Source organism: Chlorocebus sabaeus, chromosome 20 (assembly GCF_047675955.1).
Source record: "Chlorocebus sabaeus isolate Y175 chromosome 20, mChlSab1.0.hap1, whole genome shotgun sequence".
NCBI lineage: Eukaryota > Metazoa > Chordata > Mammalia > Primates > Cercopithecidae > Chlorocebus > Chlorocebus sabaeus.
Window position 1 is genome coordinate 104,533,707 of NC_132923.1, and position 23,626 is coordinate 104,557,332.

The window sequence follows — 23,626 nt, forward strand, 5'->3', positions numbered from 1 at the left end:
CAGCTACTAGGGAGGCTTAGCCAGGAGAATCGCTTGGACCTAGAAGGTGGAGGTTGCAGTTAGCTGAGATCATGCCACTGTACTCCAGCCTGGATAACACAGCGAGACTCCAGCTCAAAAAAAAAAAAAGAGACTGGGCATGGTGGCTCATGCCTGTAACCCCAGCACTTTGACAGGCCAAGGCGGGCGGATCACTTGAGGTCAGGAGACGGAGATCAAACTGGCCAACATAGTGAAACCCTGTGTCTACTAAACATACAAAAATTAGGCTAGTTGTGGTGGCTCAGGCCTATAATCCCAGCACTTTGGGAGGCAGATCACCTGAAGTCAGGAGTTTGAGACCAGCCTGGCCAACATAGTGAGACCCCGTCTCTACTAAAAACGCAACAATTAGCCAGGCATGGTGGTGGGAACCTGTAGTTCCAGCTACTGAGGAGGCTGAGGCAGAAGAATTGCTTGAACCCGGGAGGCGGAGGTTGCAGTGAGCCAAGACTGCGCCATTGCACTGCAGCCTGGGCAACAAGAGCGAAACTGTCTCAAAAAAAAAAAAAGAAAAGAAAAAGAAAGAAAAGAAAAGAAAAGAAAAGAAAAAGAGCAGAGCTTTAGTGAAATGTGGAACAATATCAAATAGTCTAATATATTTGTAACTGAGGTTCCAGAAAAGGTGGGGACAGAAAAAATATTTGAAGTGAAAAACAGAAATATACCACTGTAAGTTTCTTATAATAAACATGAGAAGTTGGCAAACTTTTACTTAAAACGCCACACAGTAAATACTTTTGGCTTTACAGGCTATGTGGCCTCCATTGCAACTACTCAACTCTGTCCTTACAGCACAGAATGTGTCATATTTATGTAGACATTTTGGACTTGATGAAAAAATATGTAAATGAATGACCATGGCTATGTTCCCATAAAACTTTATTTACAAAAGCAGGTAGGTATTCAGGCTTGGCTTGAAGGCTGTAGTTTGTGAAATCTGCTATATATGAAGCTCTATAATATGTGATGAGTAATAAGTGAAGTGCATATTGTGATGAGGGAAAATGCATATTAAAACCCTGAGAACAACTACTAAAAATAAGACAGAGATTAAGTTAATAAGCCAATAGTAGAGATGAAACAGAATACTAAAAAAGTGCTCAATATTCTTTTTGTTTGTTTGTTTCCGGGACAGAGTTTCAGTTTGTTGTCCAGGTTGGAGTGCAGTGGCATGATTATAGCTTTACTGTAACCTTCAACTCCTGGCCTCAAGTGATCCTCCCACCTCAGCCCCCTGAGTAGCTGGGACTACGGGAGACCACCATCATGCCTAACTAATTTTTTAAAAAATTTCTTGCAGAGATGGGGTCCTGCTATGTTGCCCAGGCTGGTGTTGAATTCCTGGCCCTAAGCGATCCTCCCACCACAGACCCTCAAAAGTATTGGGATTATAGGCGTGAACCACCTCAATATTCTTTCACTGAGGCAAGATAAAGAAAAGAAAAAGAACAAAAGATGGGCCGGGCGTGGTGGTTCACGCCTGTAATCCCAGCACTTTGGGAGGCTGAGGCAGGCAGATTACGAGGAGAGGAGTTCGAGACCAGCCTAGCCAACACGGTGAAACCCCATCTCTACTAAAAATACAAAAATTAGCCAGGCGTGGTGGCGAGCGCCTGTAATCTCATCTACTCAGGAGGCTGGAGCAGGAGAATCGCTTGAAACCAGAAGGCAGAGGTTGCAGTGAGCTGATATTGTGCCACTGCACTCCAGCCTGGGCGAAAGAGCGAAACTGTCTCAAAAAAAAAAAAAAAAAAAAAGAGAAAAGGAACAAAAGACATTTAAAAAGTTGGCATAAATAGAAAACAAATAGCAAGATAGTACACTTAAATCCAACTATATTAATAATTATATTAAATATTAATAGTCTGAGCTCCATTTAAAAAGGACATTATCAGGCCAGGCATGGTGGCTCATGCCTGTAATCCCAGCACTATGAGAGGCCAAAATGGGAGAACTACTTGAGGGCAGGAGTTCAAGACCAGCCTGGGCAAAACAGAGAGACAACCATCTCTACAAAATATGTAAAAATTAGCTGGGCATGGCGGCATGCACCTGTGGTCCCAGCTACTGATGGGGCTGAGTTGTGAGGATCACTTGTGTTTAGGAGGTCAAGTCTGCAGTGAACCATGTTATTACCACTGCAACTCTAGCCTGGGTGACAGAGTGAGATCCTGTCTCAAAATAATAATAATAAATTAAATAAAACACTTGAGCAATACTATCAACCAACTTGGACAAATTTACATTTATAGCGCACTCTACACAACAAAAGCAATATATACATTCTTTTTAAGTACGTAGCAAACATTAATCAAGATAGACCATACCCTGAGCCATAAAACATGTTATAATTTTTTAAAAAATTTTTTATTTTTTAATTTTAGAGACAGGGTCTTGCTCCGTCATTCAGTCTGGAGTGCAGGGTTGCAATCATAGCTCACTATAACCTCAAACTTCTGGGCTCATGCAATCCTCCAGCCTCATCTTCCCAAGTAACTAGGACCACAGGTGCGTGCCACCACACCTGGCTAATTTTTAAGGTTTTTATAGAGTCAGGGGTCTGCTTACATTGCCCAGGCTGGTCTCAAACTCCTGGCCTCAAGTTATCCTCCTGCCTCAGCCTCAGGGATTACAGGCATAAGCCACCACACCTAGCCCAAGTTTTTAGAACATTTAAAGGATTAAAATCACACAGAGTATGTTCTCTGACCATATGGAATCAAACTAGAAGTCTGACTCTAGTTTTTTTTTTTTTTTTTTTTAAATATAAGAATTTAAAACTATACATTTTCCGGGCCGGGTGCAGTGGCTCACACCTGTAATCCCAGCACTTTGGGAGGCCAAGACGGGCGGGTCAACTGAGGTCGGGAGTTCGAGACTAACCTGGCCAACATGGTGAAACCCCATCTCTACTAAAAATCCAAAAAATTAGCCGGGCATGGTGGTGCATGCCTGTAATCCCAGTTACTTGGGAGGCTGAGGCAGAAGAATCGCTTGAACCCGGGAGGTGGAGGTTGCAGTGAGCTGAGATTGCACCACTGCACTCCAGCCTGGGCAACAAGAGTGAAAACTATGTCTCAAAAAATAAAAAATAAAATGAAAAATAAAATATACATTTTCCCCTAAACTGCTTGAACTGCAAACAACAAATTTTGATTTGTGTAGAGTGTCCTATGAATGTCTATTTATTTAGAAGTTTAATGTTTACTTTCCAAGTATTTTAGGATTTTCATGTGCCGAAATCCCATCTCTACTAAAAACACACAAAAAATTAGCTGGGCATGGTGGCACGCACCTGTAATCCCACCTACTTAGGAGGCTGAGGCAGGAGAATCACTTGAACCCGGGATGGGGAGGTTGCAGTAAGCCGAGATCAAGCCACTGCACTCCAGCTTGGGTGACAGAGGGAGACCCAGTCTCAAAAAAAAAAAAAAAAAAAAAAAAAGAATCCAGAGAAAAGGAGATCAAATTAAATTAAACCCAATGTATGTAGAAGGAAGGAAATAATAAAGACAAGATCAGAAATGAACAAAATAGAAACCAAGAAATGATAGAGAAAAATCAATGAAACCAAAAGCTGGTTATCTATATCAATGTCAATAAATTAATCATTATCAATAAAGATTGATTAACCTTTAGCTAGACCAAGAAAAAAAAAAAAAGACGACATAAATTACTAGTATTAGGAATGAAGCATAACTACAGATTCTACAAACATTGAAAGAATAAAAAGAAACTATTATGAACTCTATGCTAATATATTCAACAAATTAAATGAAACAGATGAATTCCCTGAGTGCTATAAGTGATCAAAACTAGTACAAGAAGCCAGGCATAGTGGCTCAGGTCTGTAATCCCAGCACTTTGGGAGATAAGGCGGGTGGATTACCCGAGGTTAGGAATTTTGAGACTAGCCTGGCCAACATGGTGAAACTCCATCTCTACTAAAAATACAAAAATTAGCCAGGTGTGGTGGTGTGTACCTATAATCCTAGCTACTCAGGAGGCTAAGACACGAGAATCACTTGAACCCAGGAGGTGGAGGTTGCAGTAAGGTGAGATCACACCACTGTACTCCAGCCTGGGCAACAGAGTGAGGCTCTGTCTCAAAAAAAAAAAAAAAACCTAGTACAAGAAAAAAATTAAAAATCTGAATAGCCATATATCAAACTTAAAATTAAATTGTATTAAATCAATTTAAAATATAATTTTAAAACTGCCCACAAAGAAAACTCCAGACTCAAATGTCTTCAGTGTTGAATTCTATCAAACATTTAAGAAAGACATAATACTCATCTATACAAACACTTTCATAAAATAGACAAGGAGAAAAACTTTCAACTCATTTTATAAGGCCAGTATTACTCTGATTCCTAAACCAAAGACATTATAAGGAAATAAAACTACAAGGCCGGGTGCGGCGGCTCATGCCTGTAATCCCAGCACTTTGGGAGGCCGAGGCAGGCGGATCACCTGAGGTCAGGAGTTCGAGACCAGCCTGACCAACATGGAGAAACCCTGTCTCTACTAAAAATACAAAATTAGCCGGGCGTGGTGGCATATGCCTGTAACCCCAGCTACTCAGGAAGCTGAGGCAGGAGAATTGCTTGAACCTGGGAGGCAAAGGTTGCAGTGAGCCGAGATCGTGCCACTGCACTCCAGCTTGGGCAATAGCATAAGACTCCGTCTCAAAAAAAAAAAAAAAAAAAAAAAAAAAAAGAAAGAAAAGAAAAAAAGAAAAGAAACCTACAGACCAATATCCCTTGTAAACATGGACACAAAAATCCTAAATTAGCTGGGCGTGGTGGCGTGCACCTGTAGTCCCAGCTACTCAGGAGGCTGAGACAGGAGAATCACTTGAACCTGGGAGGCAGAGGTTGCAGTGAGCCAAGATTGTTCAAACGCACTCTACCCAGGTGACAGAGTGAAACTCTGTCTCAAAACAACAACAACAACAACAAAAACAACTTAATATTATATCTGTGGCTGGGTGCAGTAGCTCACACTTGTAATCCCATCACTTTGGGAGGCCAAGGTGGTTGGATCACCTTAGGTCAGGAGTTCGAGACCAGCCTGGCCAACATGGCAAAACCCCATCTCTATTAAAAGTACAAAAAAATTAGCTGGGTGTGGTGGCAGGCGCCTGTAATCCCATCTATTTGGGAGGCTGAGGCAGGAGAATTGCTTGAACCCAGGAGGCGGAGGTTGCAGTGAGTCAAGATCGCACCATTGCACTTCAGCCTGGGTGACAGCGAGACTTTGTCTCAAAAAAAAAAAGAAAAAATTGTAAATCAAATATATATGAAAGGATAATACCAAGTGCAGTTCATCACTGGAATACAAGATGTTTAACAGTTGAAAGTCAATCAGTACCACATTAACAGAACAACAATAAAAAATAAGGCTATCTCAACAGACACAGAACAGACATCTGAAAAATCCAACACTTATTCATAGTAAAAACTCTAGTGAAATAGAAATAGAAGGAAATTTCCTCAGCTGCTAAAGGTCATCTACAAAAAGCCAACTGCTAATACCTTACTTAAGTTAAAGATCAAGTGCTTTCCCCCTAAGACAGGGAACAGGGCAAAGATTTGTGCTCTCAGCTATTTCCATCCAACACTGTCCTGGAGGTGCTGGTCAGTGCAATAAGAGATGTTAAAGAAATAACAGGCATAGGCTGGGCGCAGTGTCTCATGCCGGTAATCCCAGCACTTTGGGAGGCCGAGGCGGGCCGATCATGAGGTCAGGACTTCGAGAGCAGCCTGATCAACATGGTGAAACCCCATCTCTACTAAAAATACAAAAATAAGCTGGGCACGATGGTGGGCACCTGTAATCCCAGCTACTCAGGAGGCTGAGGCAGAAGAATCGCTTGAACCCAGGAGGCGGAGGCTGCAGTGAGCCGAGATCACGCCATAGCACTCTAGCCAGGGTGACACAGCGAGACTCTGTCTCAAAAAAATAAATACATAAATAAATAACAGGCATAAAGAGTAAAAAGGAAAAACTTCTTGTTTACAGGTGACACAATCATGTACACAGAAAAGGAAAAACTGTTATTGTTTATAGATGATATAATCATGTACACAGAAAATCCTCTAAAGAATCTTCTTGGGCCGGGTGCGGTGGCTCACGCCTGTAATTCTAGCACTTTGGGAGGCCGAGGCAGGTGGATCACGAGGTCAGGAGATCGAGACCATCCTGGCTAACACGGTGAAACCCCGTCTCTACTAAAAATACAGAAAATTAGCCGGGCGTGGTGGCAGGTGCCTGCAGTCCCAGCTGCTTGGGAGGCTGAGGCAGGAGAATGGCATGAACCCGGGAGGCGGAGCTTGCAGTGAGCCAATATTGAGCCACTGAACTCCAGCCTGGGAGACAGAGCAAGACTCTGTCACACACACAAAAAAAAATTCAACAATAGGAACTCAACAATAGGACAAACCACCCATGGACAAATGATTTGAACAGACACTTCATAATAGAAAACAAACAAAATTAGCATATGAAAAGATGTCACTGGTCATCAGGGAAATGCAAATTAAAACCATGAGGAAATGTCATTACACACCCACCATCATGGCCAAAAACAAAATGACTGACAACACCAAATCTTGGCAAGGATGTGGAGAAGTTAGTTCTCTCATGCATTGCTGGTGGAAATGTAAAATGCTACAGTCACTTTGGAAAACTATTTAGCAGTTCTAATAAAGTTACACCTACTCTAAGACCCAGCAATTCCACTCCTAGGTATTTATCCAAGATAAATGAAAACACATGACTACAAAAAGACTTATACAAGAATTTTTCATAGCAGCTTTGTTCATATTAGCCCCAAATTGGAAAGAAAATGTGCATCTGATGGTGAATAAATAAATTGTAGTATATCCATACCATGGAATACTACTGAACAATACAGCAAACAAACCTCTGACACAAGCAATGATGTGAATGACTCTCAAAATCATTAGGCTCAATGAAAGGAGCCAGAAACCAAAGAACACCTACTGTGTGAGTCCAGTTATATGAAATCTTAGAATAGGCAGAACTAATCTATAGTCACATAAGGGAGATTACAGTTGCCTGAAACTCAGAACGAAATAGGAGGCTCTACTACAAAATGGCATAAGAAAAAAAAGGCATGAGGGAAATTTTAGGTGATGAAAATGTTTCATGTATTATTTATGGTGATTATTACATATGAATATATGTCAAACATTAAATTGTACATTTACAATTGGGGCATTTTATTGCATGTAAATTATATCTTAATTTTTTCTCAAGACAGAGTCTTGCTCTGTTGCCCAGGCTGGAGTGCAGTGGCATGATCTCAGCTAACTGCAACCTCTGCCTCCCAGGTCCAATCAATTCTCCTGCCTCGGCCTCCCTAGTAGCTGGGATTACAAGTGCGTGTCACCATACCTGGCTAATTTTTGTGTATTATTAGTAGAGAGGGGGTTTCACCATGTTAGCCAGGCTGGTCTCGAACTCCTGACCTCATGATCCGCCTGCCTCGGCCTCCCAAAATGCTGGGATTACAGGCGTGAGCCACCATGCCTGGTCTAACTTATATCTTAATAAAGCCAATTAAATAAACCTAGAAACAAAAGAATTTGGTAAAAGAGCCAGTTTATGATAAAATTAATACACAAAAATAGCTAGGTGGCAGATAAGAGAGAAGATCCCTGATATGGTTTGGATTTGCGTCTCATGTTGAATTGTAATCCCCAATGTTAGAGAGGGGACCTGGTGGAAGGTGACTGGATCATGGGGGCAGTCTTTTTTTCCCTCTTGCTATTTCCCTCTTGCTATTCTTGTGATAGTGAGTGAGTTCTCACGAGATCTGGTTGTTTAAAAGTGTGTAGCACCTCCTCCTTCACTGTCTTCCTCTCGCTTCAGACATGTAGGATGGGCCTGCTTCCCCTTTGCCTTTTGCCATCACTGTAAGTTTCCTGAGGCCTGCCCAGTCATGCTTCCTTTACAGCCTGTGGAACTGTGAGCCAATGAAATTACCCAGTCTTAGGGAGTTCTTTATAGCAATGCGAGAATGGACTAATAAAATCCCTTTCACAAAAATAAATGAAGTTAAATACTTTAACCTCCAGTGGTTCCCATCTCACAGAGAAAGAATCCAAAGTTTTACCCTGGTCTAAAAGTGCTGCCAGATCTCCGAAAGATCTCCCCTACCTGTAGCTCTCACCTTACTGCTTTTGATGCTTCCCAAGGTGCCAAGCTCATTCCTGACGTCCCTTGTGTCTGGAACATTCCTCACCCAGGAGTGAAGGATCTTCACATAACTTGTTCCCTAAATCTACACAAGTCTTTACTTAAATGTCACTTCAACAGAGGTTTCCTTGACAAGCCCATCTTTAGTATGGGGAGCTTTAGTTAATCACTATGCCTCAATAGCTATTGTTACAGAAACTACATCATATGTGGCATAGATTAGGAAATGTGATAGTTGTCTTCCAATACTGAAAGGCAATTATGTCGAAGAACTAGAATTATTTTGTTTTTATTATTACGTATTTATTATTATTAAGTTTGAGACAGAGTCTTGCTCTGTTGCCTAAGCTGGAGTGCAGTGGCAATATCACGGCAAACTGCAGTCTTGACTTACCTTGGCCTCCCAAAGTGCTGGGATTATAGGCATGAGCCACTGTGCCCAGCTGTAGAATTATTCTTTTTTTTTTTTTTTTTTTTTTGAGATGGAGTCTTGCTCTGTCGCCCAGGCTGGAGTGCAGTGGCACAGTCTCGGCTCACTACAAGCTCCGCTTTTCGGGTTCACGCCATTCTCCTGCCTCAGCCTCACGAGTAGCTGGGACTACAGGTGCCCACCACCATGCCCGGCTACTTTTCTTGTATTTTTAGTAGAGACGGGGTTTCACTGTGTCAGCCAGGATGGTCTCGATCTCCTGACCTTGTGATCCGCCTGCCTCAGCATCCCAAAGTGCTGGGATTACAGGCATGAGCCACCGTGCCCGGCCAGAATTATTCTCTTAATAGGTGTAGTAGACTAGGCTTCTAGACTAAGAAGTAGAGTCTAAGCTCTAAAAGCTATGAGTCTCTGTTTTTTCCACCTCAGCATCCCTAGCACAGTGCATAATGTCCAGCACATAGGTGCTCAATCAATATTTATTCAATGAATATTCACTAAAATGCAAATGGACCAAAATATAGGACTAAAGGGAAATGAATGAATTTGAGCTCATACAGAACAGCTATTTATTTTTAATTAAAAAAAATTTTTTTTAAAGATGGTCTCAATCTGTCATCCAGGTTAGACTGCAGTAGGTGATCACAGTTTACTGCAGCCTCAGACTCCTGGGCTCAAGAGGTCCTCTCGCCTCAGCCTCCTGAGTAGCTGGGGTTACAGGGCACGCCACCATGCCCAGCTAATTTTTTTAATTGTTTTGTAGAGACACGGTCTTGCTATGTTGCTTAGGTTGATCTTTAACTCCCAGCCTCAAGCGATCCTCCAGTCTCGGCCTCCCAAAATGCAGGGATTATGGGCAGGCATGACCCACTGTGCCAAGCCTTAAAAGGGATTTCTTTTTTTCTTCTCTTTTTTTCGGGGGAGGGGATAGGTTCTTGCCCTGTCGCCCAGCCTGGAGTGCAATGGCGTGATCACCGCTCACTGCAGCCTCAACGTCCTGGGTTCAAGCCATCTTCCAACCTCAGTCTCCCAAGCAGCTGGGACTACAGGCACATGCCGCCACGCCTGGCTAATTTTTGTGTGTTTTTTGTAAAGATGGGGTTTTGTCATCTTACCCAGGCAGTCTGGAACTCCTGAGCTCAAGCAATCAACTCACCCTGGCTTCCCAAAGTGTTGGGATTACAGGCATAAGCCACAGCGCCCAGCAAAAATGTATTTCTTACTGTGGGTTTCCGTAAGACAAATTTGAGAAACACTGGGCTAAACTGATTAACAACAGTATTAGTCACTTTGCAAAGTAACACTTTCTATGCTACCATTGTAGCAGAGGCGGAATGTCATTGATTTAGGGTGACTGCATTTGGTAGGAGGTGGGACTGTATGATCTCTCAGGATTGTTCCAACTTCAACATTTTTAAACTATTTTGTTGCAGTTAAATGATATACTACATATGTTCGTGTTTCTTACAATGAGATCCTGAAATAAATCAAGTTATACTATAAAATGCCAGCATAAATTGTTGGGTTTTTTTTTTTTTTTTTTTAGATACTCTAAAAATGAGAGAAACTATTGGTTCTACTTGATGTATTAATTGTTTTAGGTATATTTTGCTATGGAACATGTACACTTAATTATTTGGTATTTTGGTGAAAGATTAGAGACAGAGAGATGACTCCTTTTTCCTAAAGAGGTCATAGGTCAAAGATTGAGGGTAGAGAATTTGTATCCCTAAATTCTAGAGAGGGAATTTCATTCTGCTTTTAAAGAATAATTCTGTTAAAAACAGGCTACTGGCTTCCATTACCCAGACATCTGTGTTACATTTTCACTTACCTAATAAAGCTTCAGACTTCTTTTCAATGTGAAATCATAAAAGCTCCAGACTTAAAGTGGCTGAAAAGTATTATGGTTTTATCACAGCTTATAAAGTAAAAATTCTAATATATCAATCACACTAGAAAAACACTGAAACTTGGCACTGGGATGGACTAAAAATGGCAAAATACCAATCACATAGCGTTCTTAGGGATGAGTTATTCTAGCGCACTATTTTCTAGGGAATGAGTAATAAAGCAGTAATGTCCTTTGAGATCCTGGGGTAAAAAAGCCATAGAAATCTGGTGTGTCCTTTTCTGAGTGCTGTCACTTCTCACCATTCAAATACTGCAATGTCCTCAGGACCAGTGACAGCATGCTGACTGCTCACTGTGCCCATGGTTTCAAATTAGCTGTTGCAAAACTGAGATGAAATGACCTTGCTGAGGCCGGGCGCGGTGGCTCAAGCCTGTAATCCCAGCACTTTGGGAGGCCGAGACGGGTGGATCACGAGGTCAGGAGATCGAGACCATCCTGGCTAACACGGTGAAACCCCGTCTCTACTAAAAATAGAAAAAACTAGCCGGGCGTAGTGGCAGGCGCCTGTAGTCCCAGCTACTCAGGAGGCTGAGGCAGGAGAATGGCGTGAACCCGGGAGGCGGAGGGAGGCGGAGCTTGCAGAGGCTGCAGTGAGCTGAGATCATGCCATTGTACTCCAGCCTGGGTGACAAAGTGAGACCCCATTTCAAAAAAAGAAAAAGAAAGAAAGAAAAAGACAAAGAAGGTGTCAGCCCTAGCGGGGAAAAGGAGAGAAGTCCTGTAGGGCTGGGAATCAGGTCTTATAACTTTTCCTCATTAACTCCCTTTCCTTGGCGTCATAGCTGACTGCGACCTCAAAATCCTGGGCCCACAGGATCCTCCCACCTTGGCCTCCCAAACTGCTGGGATTACCGGGCGAGCCATCGTGCCTGGTTTTGCTTCTCTTAATGTCTTCCCACCCCCAACTTCATTCTAACCTGATTCCATCAGGGAGCCTCTGGCAGTAGATGATTTGCCTCTGGGGGAAATGCAAACAACTAATAATCCCTGAAAAAGAGAATTAATCCTATAAGAAACAGAAAATAAGAGTTAAAACAATAAAGTACCTTGTAAGGATATAAAATAAAGAATGAGGTACTCAGTATACCTACTTTAAAAATGTACCCTTGTTTGATATGAAACCTAAATGCAGTATATAACTCTGTGGACATGTCTTATAACATAAATGATTTACATTTTATAACACCAAAATAACAGTTTATACATAAAAATATTTCAGTACTTAAAAATAGCTCAGGGCTGGGTGTGGTGGCTCATGCCCGTAATCCTAGCACTTTGGGAAGCTGAGGTGGGTGGATCACTTGAGGTCAGGAGTCTGAAAGGAGCCTGGCCAACATGGTGAAACCCCATCTCTACTAAAGTACAAAAAAATGAGCTGGGTGTGGTGGTGGGTGTCTGTAATCCCAACTACTCGGGAGGCTGAGGCAAGGCAGGAGAATTGCTTGAATCAGGGAGGCAGAGACTGCAGTGAGCTAAGATTGCGCCACTGCACTCCAGCCTGGGTGACAGAGAGAGACTCCGTCTCACAAAAGAAAAGAAAAAACAAAAATAAAAAGCCGGACGCAGTGGCTCAGGCCTATAATCCCAGTACTTTGGGAGGACAAGGCAGGCGGATCACCTGAGGTCAGGAGTTCGAGACCAACCTGACCAACATGGAGAAACCCCATCTCTACTAAAAATACAAAATTAGCTGGGTGTGGTGGTGCATGCCTGTAATCCCAGCTACTCGGGAGTCTGAGGCAGGAGAACTGCTTGAACCCAGGAGGCGGGGTTTGCAGTGAGCTGAGATTGCGCCATTGCACTCCATCCTAGGCAACAAGGGCGAAACTCCATCTAAAAAAATAAAAATTAAAAAATAGCTCTCATGCCTATAATCCCAACACTTTGGGAGACTGAGGCAGAAGGATTGCTTGAGCCCAGGAGTTCAAGACCAGCCTGAACAACATAGTGAGACCCTGTTTCTATAAAGAAAAAAAAAAAAAAATTAAAAAATTAGCTGGGTATGGTGGCCTCCTATAGTTTGGAGGCTGAGGCAGGAGATTCGTGTGAGCCCAGGAGTTCGAGGCTGCAGTGAGCCATGATCACATCACTGCACTCCAGCCTGGGGGGCAGAGTGAGACTGTGTCTCAAATAAAAATAAAAAATAAATAAAAAAGTATGTACCACCTCCTTCCACTCTCTCTCTTGCTCCTGCTCCTGCATGTGAGACATGGGGTTGAGTTGTGCCCCCCAAAATTATATGCTGAAGTCTTAAACCCTGGTACCTACACAGGAGACCTTAATTTGGAAATAGGGTCTTTGCAGACACAATCAAGTTAAGATGAGGTCATCCTGGATTAGGGTGGTATCATTATAAGGAAAGATCTGGAGAAAGTAGGACACTGAGAAGACACACACAGGGGCTGGATGCGGTGTCTCCCACCTCTAATCCTAGCGCTTTGGGAGGCCAAGGAAGGGCAGATTGCTTGAGGCCAGGAGGTTAAGACCAACCGAGGCAACAGGCTGGTCTCAGAAAAACAAAAACAAACAAAACCACACACAGAGAAGGAAGAACACTACGTGAAGACAGAAGCAGAGGCTGGAATGATGGAGCTACAACAGAAGGAATGCCAAGGATTGCTGGCACCCACCAGAAGCTAGGAAGAGGCAAGGAAGGACTCTGCCCTACAACCTTCAGAGGGCGCATGGCCCTGTCAACACCCTGATTTCAGACTTTGGCCTCCAGAACTGTGGAGAAGACTCAACGTACTTTGCTTCGTAGGTGATATAATGCTAGGGTAGATGCTTGAAAGGCAAGTAGGTTTTCACTCAGAAAAAAAAAAAAAGAAAAGCATTCTAGGCAGAAGATAGAGCTTGAGCCAAGGCACGGGCTGGTATAATCAGAAAATAGGAAGTAAGTTGTTCAATATGGCTGGAACATAGGGTGCAAAAGAGATGGTGAGAGATGGATGGAGCACCTTATTTGCTTTATTAAAGAGTTTGGGGCCCGGCGTGGGGGCTCACGCCTATAATTCCAGCCCTTTGGGAGGATGAGGTGGGAGGATCACGAGGTCATGAGATCGAGACCAGCCTGGCTAACATGGTGAAACCCTGTCCCTACTAAAAATACAAAAAAAATTAGCCGGGCGTGGTGGTGGGCGCCTGTAGTCCCAGCTACTTGGGAGGTTGAGGCAGGAGAACGGTGTGAACCCGGGAGGTGGAGATTGCAGTGAGCCAAGATCACACCACTGCACTCCAGCCTGGGCAACTGAGCAAGACTCCGTCTCAAAAAAAAAAAAAAAAAAAAAAAAGAGTTTGGATTAGACCCTGTAAGCACTGGGGCAGGGGCGGGGGGACATTAAGGGGTTTTATGCAAAGGAGAGAGGTGATTTAGTATTTGATCAAATCAGAGAGCAGTAAGAATGTCATCGGCAGTGAGACCAGGCAGGAGGCATTCGTAATCTAGACAAAATGGTAGGGGTAGAAATGGAAGTGGTTGGGCTGCCACATGGTGGCTCATGCCTGTAATCCCAGTACTTTGGGAGGCCAAGGTGGGCAGATCACTTGAGATCAGGAGTTTGAGACCAGCCTGGTCAACATGGTGAAACCTCATCTCTACTAAAAATACAAAAATTAGTCAGGCATGGTGGCATGTGCCTCCTGTAATCCCAGCTACTCAGGAGGCTGAGGTTGGAGAATTGCTTGAACCTGGCAGGCAGAGGTTGCAATGAGCTGAAGTTGCACCACTGAACTTCTCCAGCCTGGGTGACAGAGTGAGACTGCATCTCAAAAACAACAACAACAAGAAGAAAAAAAAAAAATGGAAGTAGTTGTGGGTAGTAGTAGGGTGGTATGAGTCTGTTTTCTGTTACTTATAACAACAACAACAAAAAAAAAGCTGAAATTGGGTGATTTATAAAGAAAAAGAAAAAAATAACATCATGAAAAAGAAAGGAAAAAAAGACAAATAAATGAAATTTATGTATTACAGTTCTGAAGGCTGAGACATCCCAGGTCAAGGGTCTACACCTGGTGAGGGCCTTCTTGCTGATGGAGACTCTTTGCAGAGTCCTGGGACAGTGCAGAAAGATCGGTAGTGATATGGTTTGAATCTGTGTCCCCGGCCAAATCTCATGTTGAATTGTAATCCCCAGTGTTGGAGGTGGGGACTGACGGGAAGTGAATGGATCATGGGGGCAGAGTTCTCATGAATGGTTTAGCACCATCCCCCCCTTGATACTGTATAGTGAGTGAGTTCTCATGAGATCTTGTTGTGTGAAAGTGTGTGGCACCTCTCTTCCTCCTACTCCAGCCATGTGAAGATGCCTGCTCCTCCTATGCCTTCCACCATAACTGGAAGCTTCCTGAGGCCTCCCCAGAAGCAGAAGCTACTATGCTTCCTGTACAGCCTGCAGAACTGTGAGCCAATTAAACCTCTATTCTTTATAAATTACCCAGTCTCAGGTATTTCTTCATAGCAATGCAAGAACGGACTAGTACAGGTGGCAAGGGGCTGAGCGTGCTCACATCTCCCTTCCTCTTCTTATAAAACCACCATTCCCCCCATGATAACCCATTAATCCTTCATAACCCAATCACCTCTTAATAGCCCCATCTCTCAATACTGCCACATTGTGCCACGCATGGTGGCTCACGCTTGTAATCCCAGCACTTTGAGAGACCAAGGCAGGCAAATCACTTGAGCCCTGGAGTTGGAGACCAGCCTGGGCAACATGGCGAAACCCTATCACTACAAAAAATACAAAGATTAGCCAGGAATGGTGGCATGCATCTGTAGTCTCAGCTACTCAGGAGGGTGAGGTAGGAGGATCACCTGAGCTTGGGGAGGTTGAGGCTGCAGTGAGCTGTGATTGTGCCACTGCACTCCATCCAGCCTGGGTGACACAGTGAGACTCTGTCTCAAAAAAAAAAAAAAAAAAAAAAAAATTTTACATTGAGGATTAAGTTTCAAAATGAGTTTTGAAGGGACCAACATTTAAACCACAGTAGTGGTGATGAAAATAAGTAGACAAGGCTAAGGCAGGTGGCTCAATGGAGACCAGCCTGGCCAACTTGGTGAAACCCCATCTCTACTAAAAATAGAAAAATTAGCCGGGTCCAGTGGTGGCAGGTGCCTGTAATTCCAGCTACTCGGGAGGCTGAGGCACAAAAAAGGCTTGAACCGGGAGGCCGAGGTTGCAGTGAGCCGAGATCACGCAGCCTGGGTGACAAAGCCAGACAAAAAGGAAGGAAGGGAAGGAAGGGAAGGAAGGGAAGGAAGGGAGGAAGGAAGGAAGGGAGGAAGGAAGGGAGGGAGGGAGGGAGGGAGGGAGGGAGGAAGGAAGGAAGGAAGGAAGGAAGGAAGGAAGGAAGGAAGGAAGGAAGGAAGGAAGGAAGGAGATAGAGATTAGCCAAAGAGGTAGAATCAGCAAGACTTGGAAGCAGCATAAGTAACAGTGGGTAAACAAATGGGCTATGCCATTAAAGTGAATCTAAGCCCCGGCTCTGCTGTGGTTTACACACCTATTTCCTCACCTATAAATGGGGGTTTATAAGAGTGCAGTACCTACTTCATGGAATTGTAGATTCAATGCGACATTGCAAATGTCAAGAACTCTGCAGGTGCCTGGGACACTGTAGCTGCTTAATAATATATGAGCCGCTGTTATAATTCTTACCATCGTTATCCATCACCAGTTAGATACAGAAGATAACCTCAAACTTACTGAATTCCAAACTTACTATTGCTGCCTTTTCTTAACCCGTGAAATTTACTCCTTCATCTGTGTCTCCTTTCTTGGGAATTAATACCACTATCTCCCTATAGTGCCTAATCCAGGACCCAGGAACTGTCCCAGGCCAAACCTTTCCCTTCTCAGCCTCATATCTACATCCTTCAGACTTGGAGACTAATAAACGAATAAGTAAATGAATGGCACATGTTGAAAGTTCCCCACATGATTTGTTTTCAGTGTGTTTTACTCTCAGGATATCTTCCCTCCTCCAGATGTTTGATGAATATTTACTTCCATTTGCGTGTGTGTGTGTGTAATACTTCTCTTCTAGAATGTATTTGGTGTACTGTGTGATGAGAAGACCTAAATTTTTCCCTAAGTAGCTAACCACTGTAGATAAGAAGGAGGGAGGGGTGAGCAAGGAAGAAAATGGCCAGCTGGCTAGGTGCTAAGATAAATGATTGGCAGCATTTACATTGTTACCTCTTATTTAAAGTTTGATTTTTCAGAAACTCATCAGAAATGTCATTTTGTTCCACAAAAAGATGATCTGTTTCTTAGAGGCAAATGCCTTCCTACTTCCCTCCTTTTCCCCCATCCTCTGTCTTTAATCAAGCTCACAGAGTTTGTACATAGGTCTATATATGTTATATATGTGTATGTGATATGTCAGATATACCATATATACAAAAGAGACACAAGGCCATTTTATAAATTATGATGAAAAATGTAAACATCAAAGGGACAGATATTTGTTTTCCACTGACCAACATATTCTCCTTTCCTTATGAGGAAGTGATATGGAAAGTCAGTCATCAAAATGTTGCTCACCGAGCATGAAGTCAGTATAAGGATGTCTGGATATACACTCAGGAAATCTAGGCTGGAGATAAAGATTTAGAAATCATCAACAGAGGGTGGCATTTGAAAATTTTAATAACTGATGATAAGAGTTTGGTAAAATGGACTGGGCACAGTGGCTCACACCTATAATCAGCACTTTGGGAGACTGAAGCAGGTAGATGTTTGAGCTCAGGAGTTTGAGACTAGCCTGGGCAACATGGTGAAACCTCATCTCTACAAAAAATTATAAAAACTAGCTGGGTATGGTGGCATGGGCCTGTAGTCCCAGCTATTTGGGTTCTGAGGTGGGAGGATCACCTATCCCAGGAGTTGGAGGCTGCAGTGAGTTCGGATTATGCCACTGCCCTTTAGTCTCAGGGACAGAGCAAGTAACATTTTATTTAAATTAAACAAAATGCTAATGAGATGGTTTCTATACATTTACATTTAGCATTATTTGCCCTGGAATCCAAAGCAAAACAAAAACAAACAAAAACAAAATCCCAGAGAAACACAAATTATTTATATAGTTCTCACATCATTTTTTTGAGACAGTCTGGGCTCTGTCACCCAGGCTGGAGTGCAATGGCATCATCTCAGCTCACTGCAACCTCTGCCTCCCAGGTTCAAGTGATTCTCCTGCCTCAGCTTCCCAAGTAGCTGGGACTACAGGCGCGCGCCAGAACGCCTGGCTAATTTTTGTATTTTTAGTAGAGACAGGGTTTCACCATGTTGGCCCGGCTGTTCTCGAACTCCTGACCTCAAGTGATCCACCTGCCTTGGCCTCCCAAAGTGATGGGATTACAGGTGTGAGCCACCGCAACTGATGTTTTCCCCTTCCCTTTCACCCTTGAATGTGTATGATTCAAAAATAAGAAAACACTCTACTGATATGGAAAGTTAAGAAAGTTAAGTTCCCTTGTATTATATACATTGGTCTATACCTTGCTTTTTCTTTTTTCTGTTTTTGAGACAGAGTCTTGCTCTGTCGCCAGGCTGAAGTGCAGTGGCACAATCTTGGTTCACTGCAACCTCTGCCTCCCAGGTTCAAATGATTCTCCTGCCTCAGCCTCCCAAGTAGCTGGGACTACAGGCACCCGCCACCACACCTGGCTAATTTTTGTATTTTTAGTAGAGACTGGGTTTCACCATGCTGGGCAGGATTGTCTTGATATCTTGACCTCGTGATCCACCTGCCTCGGCCTCCCAAAATCCTGGGATTACAGGTGTGAGCCACGGTGCCCGGTCCTATACCTTGCTTTTTCTTAAATTAAGTTTGAGACCAGGATGGCAAAATAGATTTTTAAAAATTAGCTGGGCATGATGGTGCATGCCTGTGGTCCCAGTTACTTGGGAAGCAGAGGCAGTGGATTGCTTAGGCCCAGGAGTTGGAGGCTGCAGTGAGCTATGGTAATACCACTGTACGTCGGCCTGGGCAACAGAGCAAGACCCTGTCTCTAAAAAATAAAAAATTGTGGCCGGGCGCGGTAGCTCACACCTGTCATCCTAGCACTTTGGGAGGCCAAGGCAGGTGGATCATGAGGTCAGGAGTTCAAGACCAGCCTGACCAACATGGTGAAACCCTGTTTCTACTAAAACTACAAAAATTAGCCAGGCGCAGTGGTACACACCTGTAATCCTAGCTACCCAGGAGACTGAGGCAGGAGAATCACTTAGTAGGTGGAGGTTGCAGTGAGCTGAGATCACATCACTGCACTCCAGCCTGGGGGACATAGCGAGATTCTGTCTCAGAAAAATAAATAAATAAATAAAAATAAAAAATTGCATGTGCCTGTAGTCTCAGCTACTTGGGAGGCTGAGGTGGGAGGGTCACTTTAGCCCAGGAGGTTGAGGCTACAGTGAGCAACAGTGATTGCACCACTGTACTCCAGCCTGGGCACACAGATGCTGTCTCAAAAAAAAAAAATTAAAATTAAAAATTTTTTAAAAACTTTGAAACAAGAAATTGGGAAGTCCAGAGTCCAGAGAAATAACTGGTTTAGAAGAAAAGCAATGACTTTGGTTTTATGTATGCTGGATTTGAGAGGAATGGGAAATCAGGTAGATATGGCCAGGAGGCCACTGGAAATGCTGGTCTGAAGTTCACAGGGACACTCAGACTTGAAGATAGAGGAGCAAGAGAATCTGCAAATAGTGATTAAGTTGTTAGCAGAAATGAAGGGGCTCAGAGGAAACAAGGGCTGAGAGGGGAACCTGGAGGATTGCCCATGATTGTGGAGCAGGATGGGGAAAAGAAGCCAGTGTTACAGATAAGGAATTACAGGGAGAATTAAGAGAGCTTCGTGACACATTAGCCAAGGGTGGAGAATTTCAAGACAGATGCAGTGAAGGGGTTAAAGGGCCAACAGGCAGTATTAAAGTAACTACCTGCATTGTCTCATTTAATCCTCACATGCAACCTATCGGGGAGATGGTATTATTACTATTATTATTTTTGAGACGGATTGTTGCTCTGTCGCCCAGGCTGGAGTGCAGTGGCACAATCTCGGCTCACTGCAAGCTCCGCTTTCTGGGTTCACGCCATTCTCCTGCCTCAGCCTCCCAAGTAGCTGGGACTACAGGTGCCCGCCACCACACCCAGCTAATTTTTTGTATTTTTAGTAAAGACAGGATTTTACTGTGTTAGCCAGGATGGTCTCGATCTCCTGACCTCGTGATCCGCCCGTCTCGGCCTCCCAAAGTGCTGGGATTACAGGAGTGAGCCACTGTGCCTTGCCGGGAGATGGTATTATTATCTCCATTTTACAGAAAAGGGAGTTAACCCAGACAGTTACTCCAAGGCTGCATGATGCAGCTGTGGGAGGTCAGAATTCTGACACTGGTTCTACCACTAAATTAGTATTATGTCCATGGGCAAGTAACTTATGTTTCTAGGCTTAACATCCTTCTCTGCAAATTAAAAGGACTGGTCTAGATAATCTCCAGTTCTTAATAATACGAGTATGTGATCAAGCTAGAATGGGAGAAATATATACACAAGAGAGGCAATGAACTAAAAAAATGTAGTTCCATACAATTGCCTGGATCCCAGTTTAAAAAAAAGATAAAAAAAGATAAAAGCCGGGTGTGGTGGCTCAGGTCTGTAATCCCAGCATTTTGGGAGGCCAAGGTGGGTGGATCACCTGAGGTCAGGAGTTCGAGACCAGCCTGACCAACATGGTGAAACCCCATCTCTACCAAAAATACAAAAATTAGCCAGGAGTGGTGGCGGGTGCCTGTAATCCCAGCTACTCTGGAGGCTGAGGCAGAAGTGTTTGAACCCAGGAGGCGGATGTTGCCTCTGCACTCCAGTCTAGCCGACACAGTGAGACTCCATCTCAAAAAAATAAAAAATAAATAAATAAATAAGTAAAAGATTAAAATGTAATTCAAATATGTATCCTGGATGTTAAAAAAAAAAAAAAAAGAATTCGGCCCACATTCACAAGGATACACTACACTTCCTTAAGAGAGAATTCGGCCAGGCGCGGTGGCTCAAGCCTGTAATCCCAGCACTTTAGGAGGCCGAGACGGGCGGATCACGAGGTCAGGAGATCGAGACCATCCTGGCTAACATGGTGAAACCCCGTCTCTACTAAAAAATACAAAAAATTAGCCGGGCGAGGTGGTGGGCACCTGTAGTCCCAGCTACTCAGGAGGCTGAGGCAGGAGAATGGCATAAACCTGGGAGGCGGAGCTTGCAGTGAGCTGAGATCCGGCCACTGCACTTCAGCCTGGGGACAGAGCGAGACTCCATCTCAAAAAAAAAAAAAAAAAGAAAGAAAGAATTCAAAATAAAGATGTCATTTAAAAAAATTAGCTATCAGTGAACAGGGAGACCAAAAAGATCAGAACGCTGAACATCTTAGACAGTGAATTTCCAAGAAATAAATCCATTCTCTAATATATAATATCTACAACTACAAAATTTTACCTTTTTTTTTTTTTTTTTGAAACAGAGTCTTGCTCTGTTGCCTAGGCTGGAGTGCACTGGCGTGATCTCGGCTCACTGCAACATCTGCTGCCTGGGTTCAAGTGATTCTCCTGCCTCAGCCTCACAAGCACTGAGATTACAGGCACCCAGCACCACGCCTGGCTAATTTTTGTATTTTTAATAGAGATGGGGTTTCGCCATGTTGACCAGATTGGTCTCGAACTCCTGACCTCAGGTGATCTGCCTGCCTTGGCCTCCCAAAATGCTGGGATTACGCGCATGAACTACCGCACCCAGCCCAAAATTCTACTTTTTTTTTTTTTTGAGATGGACTTTCACTCTTGTTGCCCAGGCTGGAGTGTAATGGCGGCATCTCGGCTCACTGCAACCTCTGCCTCCCAGGTTCAAGGAATTCTCCTGCCTCAGACTCCCGAGTAGCTGGGATTACAGGCATGTGCCACCACGCCCAGTTAATTTTGTATTTTCAGTAAAGACAGGGTTTCTTCATGTTGGTCAGGCTGGTCTCGAACTCCCGACCTCAGGTGATCTGTCTACCTCGGCCTCCCAAAGTGCTGGGATTACAGGCATAAGCCACAGCACCCAGCCCCAGAATTTTACTTTTTAATCTATGCATTTAAGTGAGGTAGATCAAGAATTAAAATTTGTCATACCTGGAAATTTATGAATGTTGCTCTTGAATGGAGTAAAAAAGAGAAGATTCTAAGTCAAACAGTCTGTGTTTGGAGAATTGTCCTGTAGAGAGAGAAAAGAGATATTTATAATGTACTTTTGCAATAAGAGGTAGAAAGATCTGCTAAGGTACATAATATTTATTTAAATAAATTATATAAGGGCCAGGCACGGCAGCTCACGCCTGTAATCCCAGCACTTTGGGAGGCCAAGGCAGGCAGATAACCTGAGGTCAGGAGTTTGAGACCAGCCTGGCCAACATGGTGAAACCCCATCTCTACTAAATATACAAAAATCAGCCGGGCATGGTGGCAGGTGCCTATAATCCCAGCTACTCGGGAGGCTGAGGAGGGAGAATTGCTTGAACCCAGGAGGCGGAGGCTGCAGTGAGCCAAGATCGTGCTACTGCGGGCCAGCATGGGTGACAGAGCAAGACTCTGTCTCAAAACAAACAAACAAACAAACAAAAATTATATAAGAGCCGCTGTCAGATTTTTTTTTTTTTTTTTTTTTTTGAGACAGAGTCTTGCTCTGTCCCCCAGGCTGGAGTGCAGTGGCGCGATCTCAGCTCACTGCAAGCTCCGCCTCCCGGGTTTACGCCATTCTCCTGCCTCAGTCTCCCGAGTAGCTGGGACTACAGGCGCCTGCCACCATGCCCGGCTAATTTTTTTGTATTTTTAGTAGAGACGGAGTTTCACCGTGTTAGCCAGGATGGTCTTGATCTCCTGACCTCGTGATCCGCCCACCTCAGCCTCCCAAAGTGCTGGGATTACAGGCTTTAGTCACCATGCCTGGCCAGATATCATTTTTAACATAGAAAAATAGATTATCTGGCACAGATTATTATTAATAGTTAATAATAAATAATAGTTAATAGAAAATCATTAATAATATTAATAATATATAATACATAACAAATATGTAATATAATATATAATGATATAAAATATACAACATAAATAAATCATTAATATTAATAATAGAAAAATCATTTGGCTTCAAATTGGCTTGGAACTCTTTTTAAAGAAATACCTACATTTTATATACATATTTTTTATGTTTTACATATATATCTTTTTAACCTCAATCTTTATAAGAGATTTCCAATATTAAAATATATTATGGCAAATCAAAAGCAATCCTTTTTTTGTTTTGTTTTGGTTTTTTTGAGATGGAGTCTCACTCTGTCGCCTAGGCTGGAGTGAAGTGGTGTGATCTTGGCTCAATGCAACCTCCGCCTCCCCGGTTCCAGCAATTCCCCTGCCTCAGCCTCCCGAGTAGCTGGGATTACAGGCACACACCACCACGCATGGCTAATTTTTTTATATTTTTAGTTGAGACGGAGTTTTTCCATGTTGGCCAGATTGGTCTTGAAATCCTGACCGACCTCAGGCAATCCGCCCTCCTGGGCCTCCCAAAATGCTGGGATTACAGGCATGAGCCACTGCGCCTGGCCATTTGGTTTATTTTTTAAGACAGTCTCACTTTGTCACTCAGGCTAGAGTGCAGTGGCACAATCATAGCTCACTGCAGCCTTGATCTCCCAGGCTTATGCGATTCTCCCTCTTCAGTCTCCCAAGTAGTTGGGACTACAAGTACCCATCACCAAGTTTGGCTAATTTTTGTATTTTTTAGAAAGATGAGGTTTTTGTCATGCTGCCCAGGTTGGTCTCCAACTCTTGGGCTCAAGTGATCCCCCCACTTCGGCCTCCAAAAATGCTGGAATTATATGCATGAGCCACTGTCCCTAGCCCAAACATACTTTTTAACTTTGACAAGAAAATAAATTTAAGACAACACTATTCAAAGGCAGGCCAGTAGATGATACCAAG

At 43.4% G+C, this 23,626-nt stretch overlaps 1 protein-coding gene across 7 annotated transcripts in view; it reads right to left on the bottom strand.

Moving 5' to 3' along the window:
- Positions 1-23,626, bottom strand: part of ZBTB8A (zinc finger and BTB domain containing 8A) — a 65,500-nt gene that overhangs the window by 27,475 nt on the left and 14,399 nt on the right. For 4 of the 7 annotated variants that reach the window (XM_007979566.3, XM_007979565.3, XM_007979567.3 and 1 more), the window contains one exon: positions 21,776-21,857. The gene's annotated coding sequence lies outside the window, so the exon portion shown is untranslated. Of the gene's footprint in view, positions 1-9,854; positions 11,202-11,530; positions 11,620-21,775; positions 21,858-23,626 lie in introns of those variants that run through there. The other 3 variants (XM_037996076.2, XM_037996212.2, XM_073007548.1) reach the window with 3 other exon arrangements.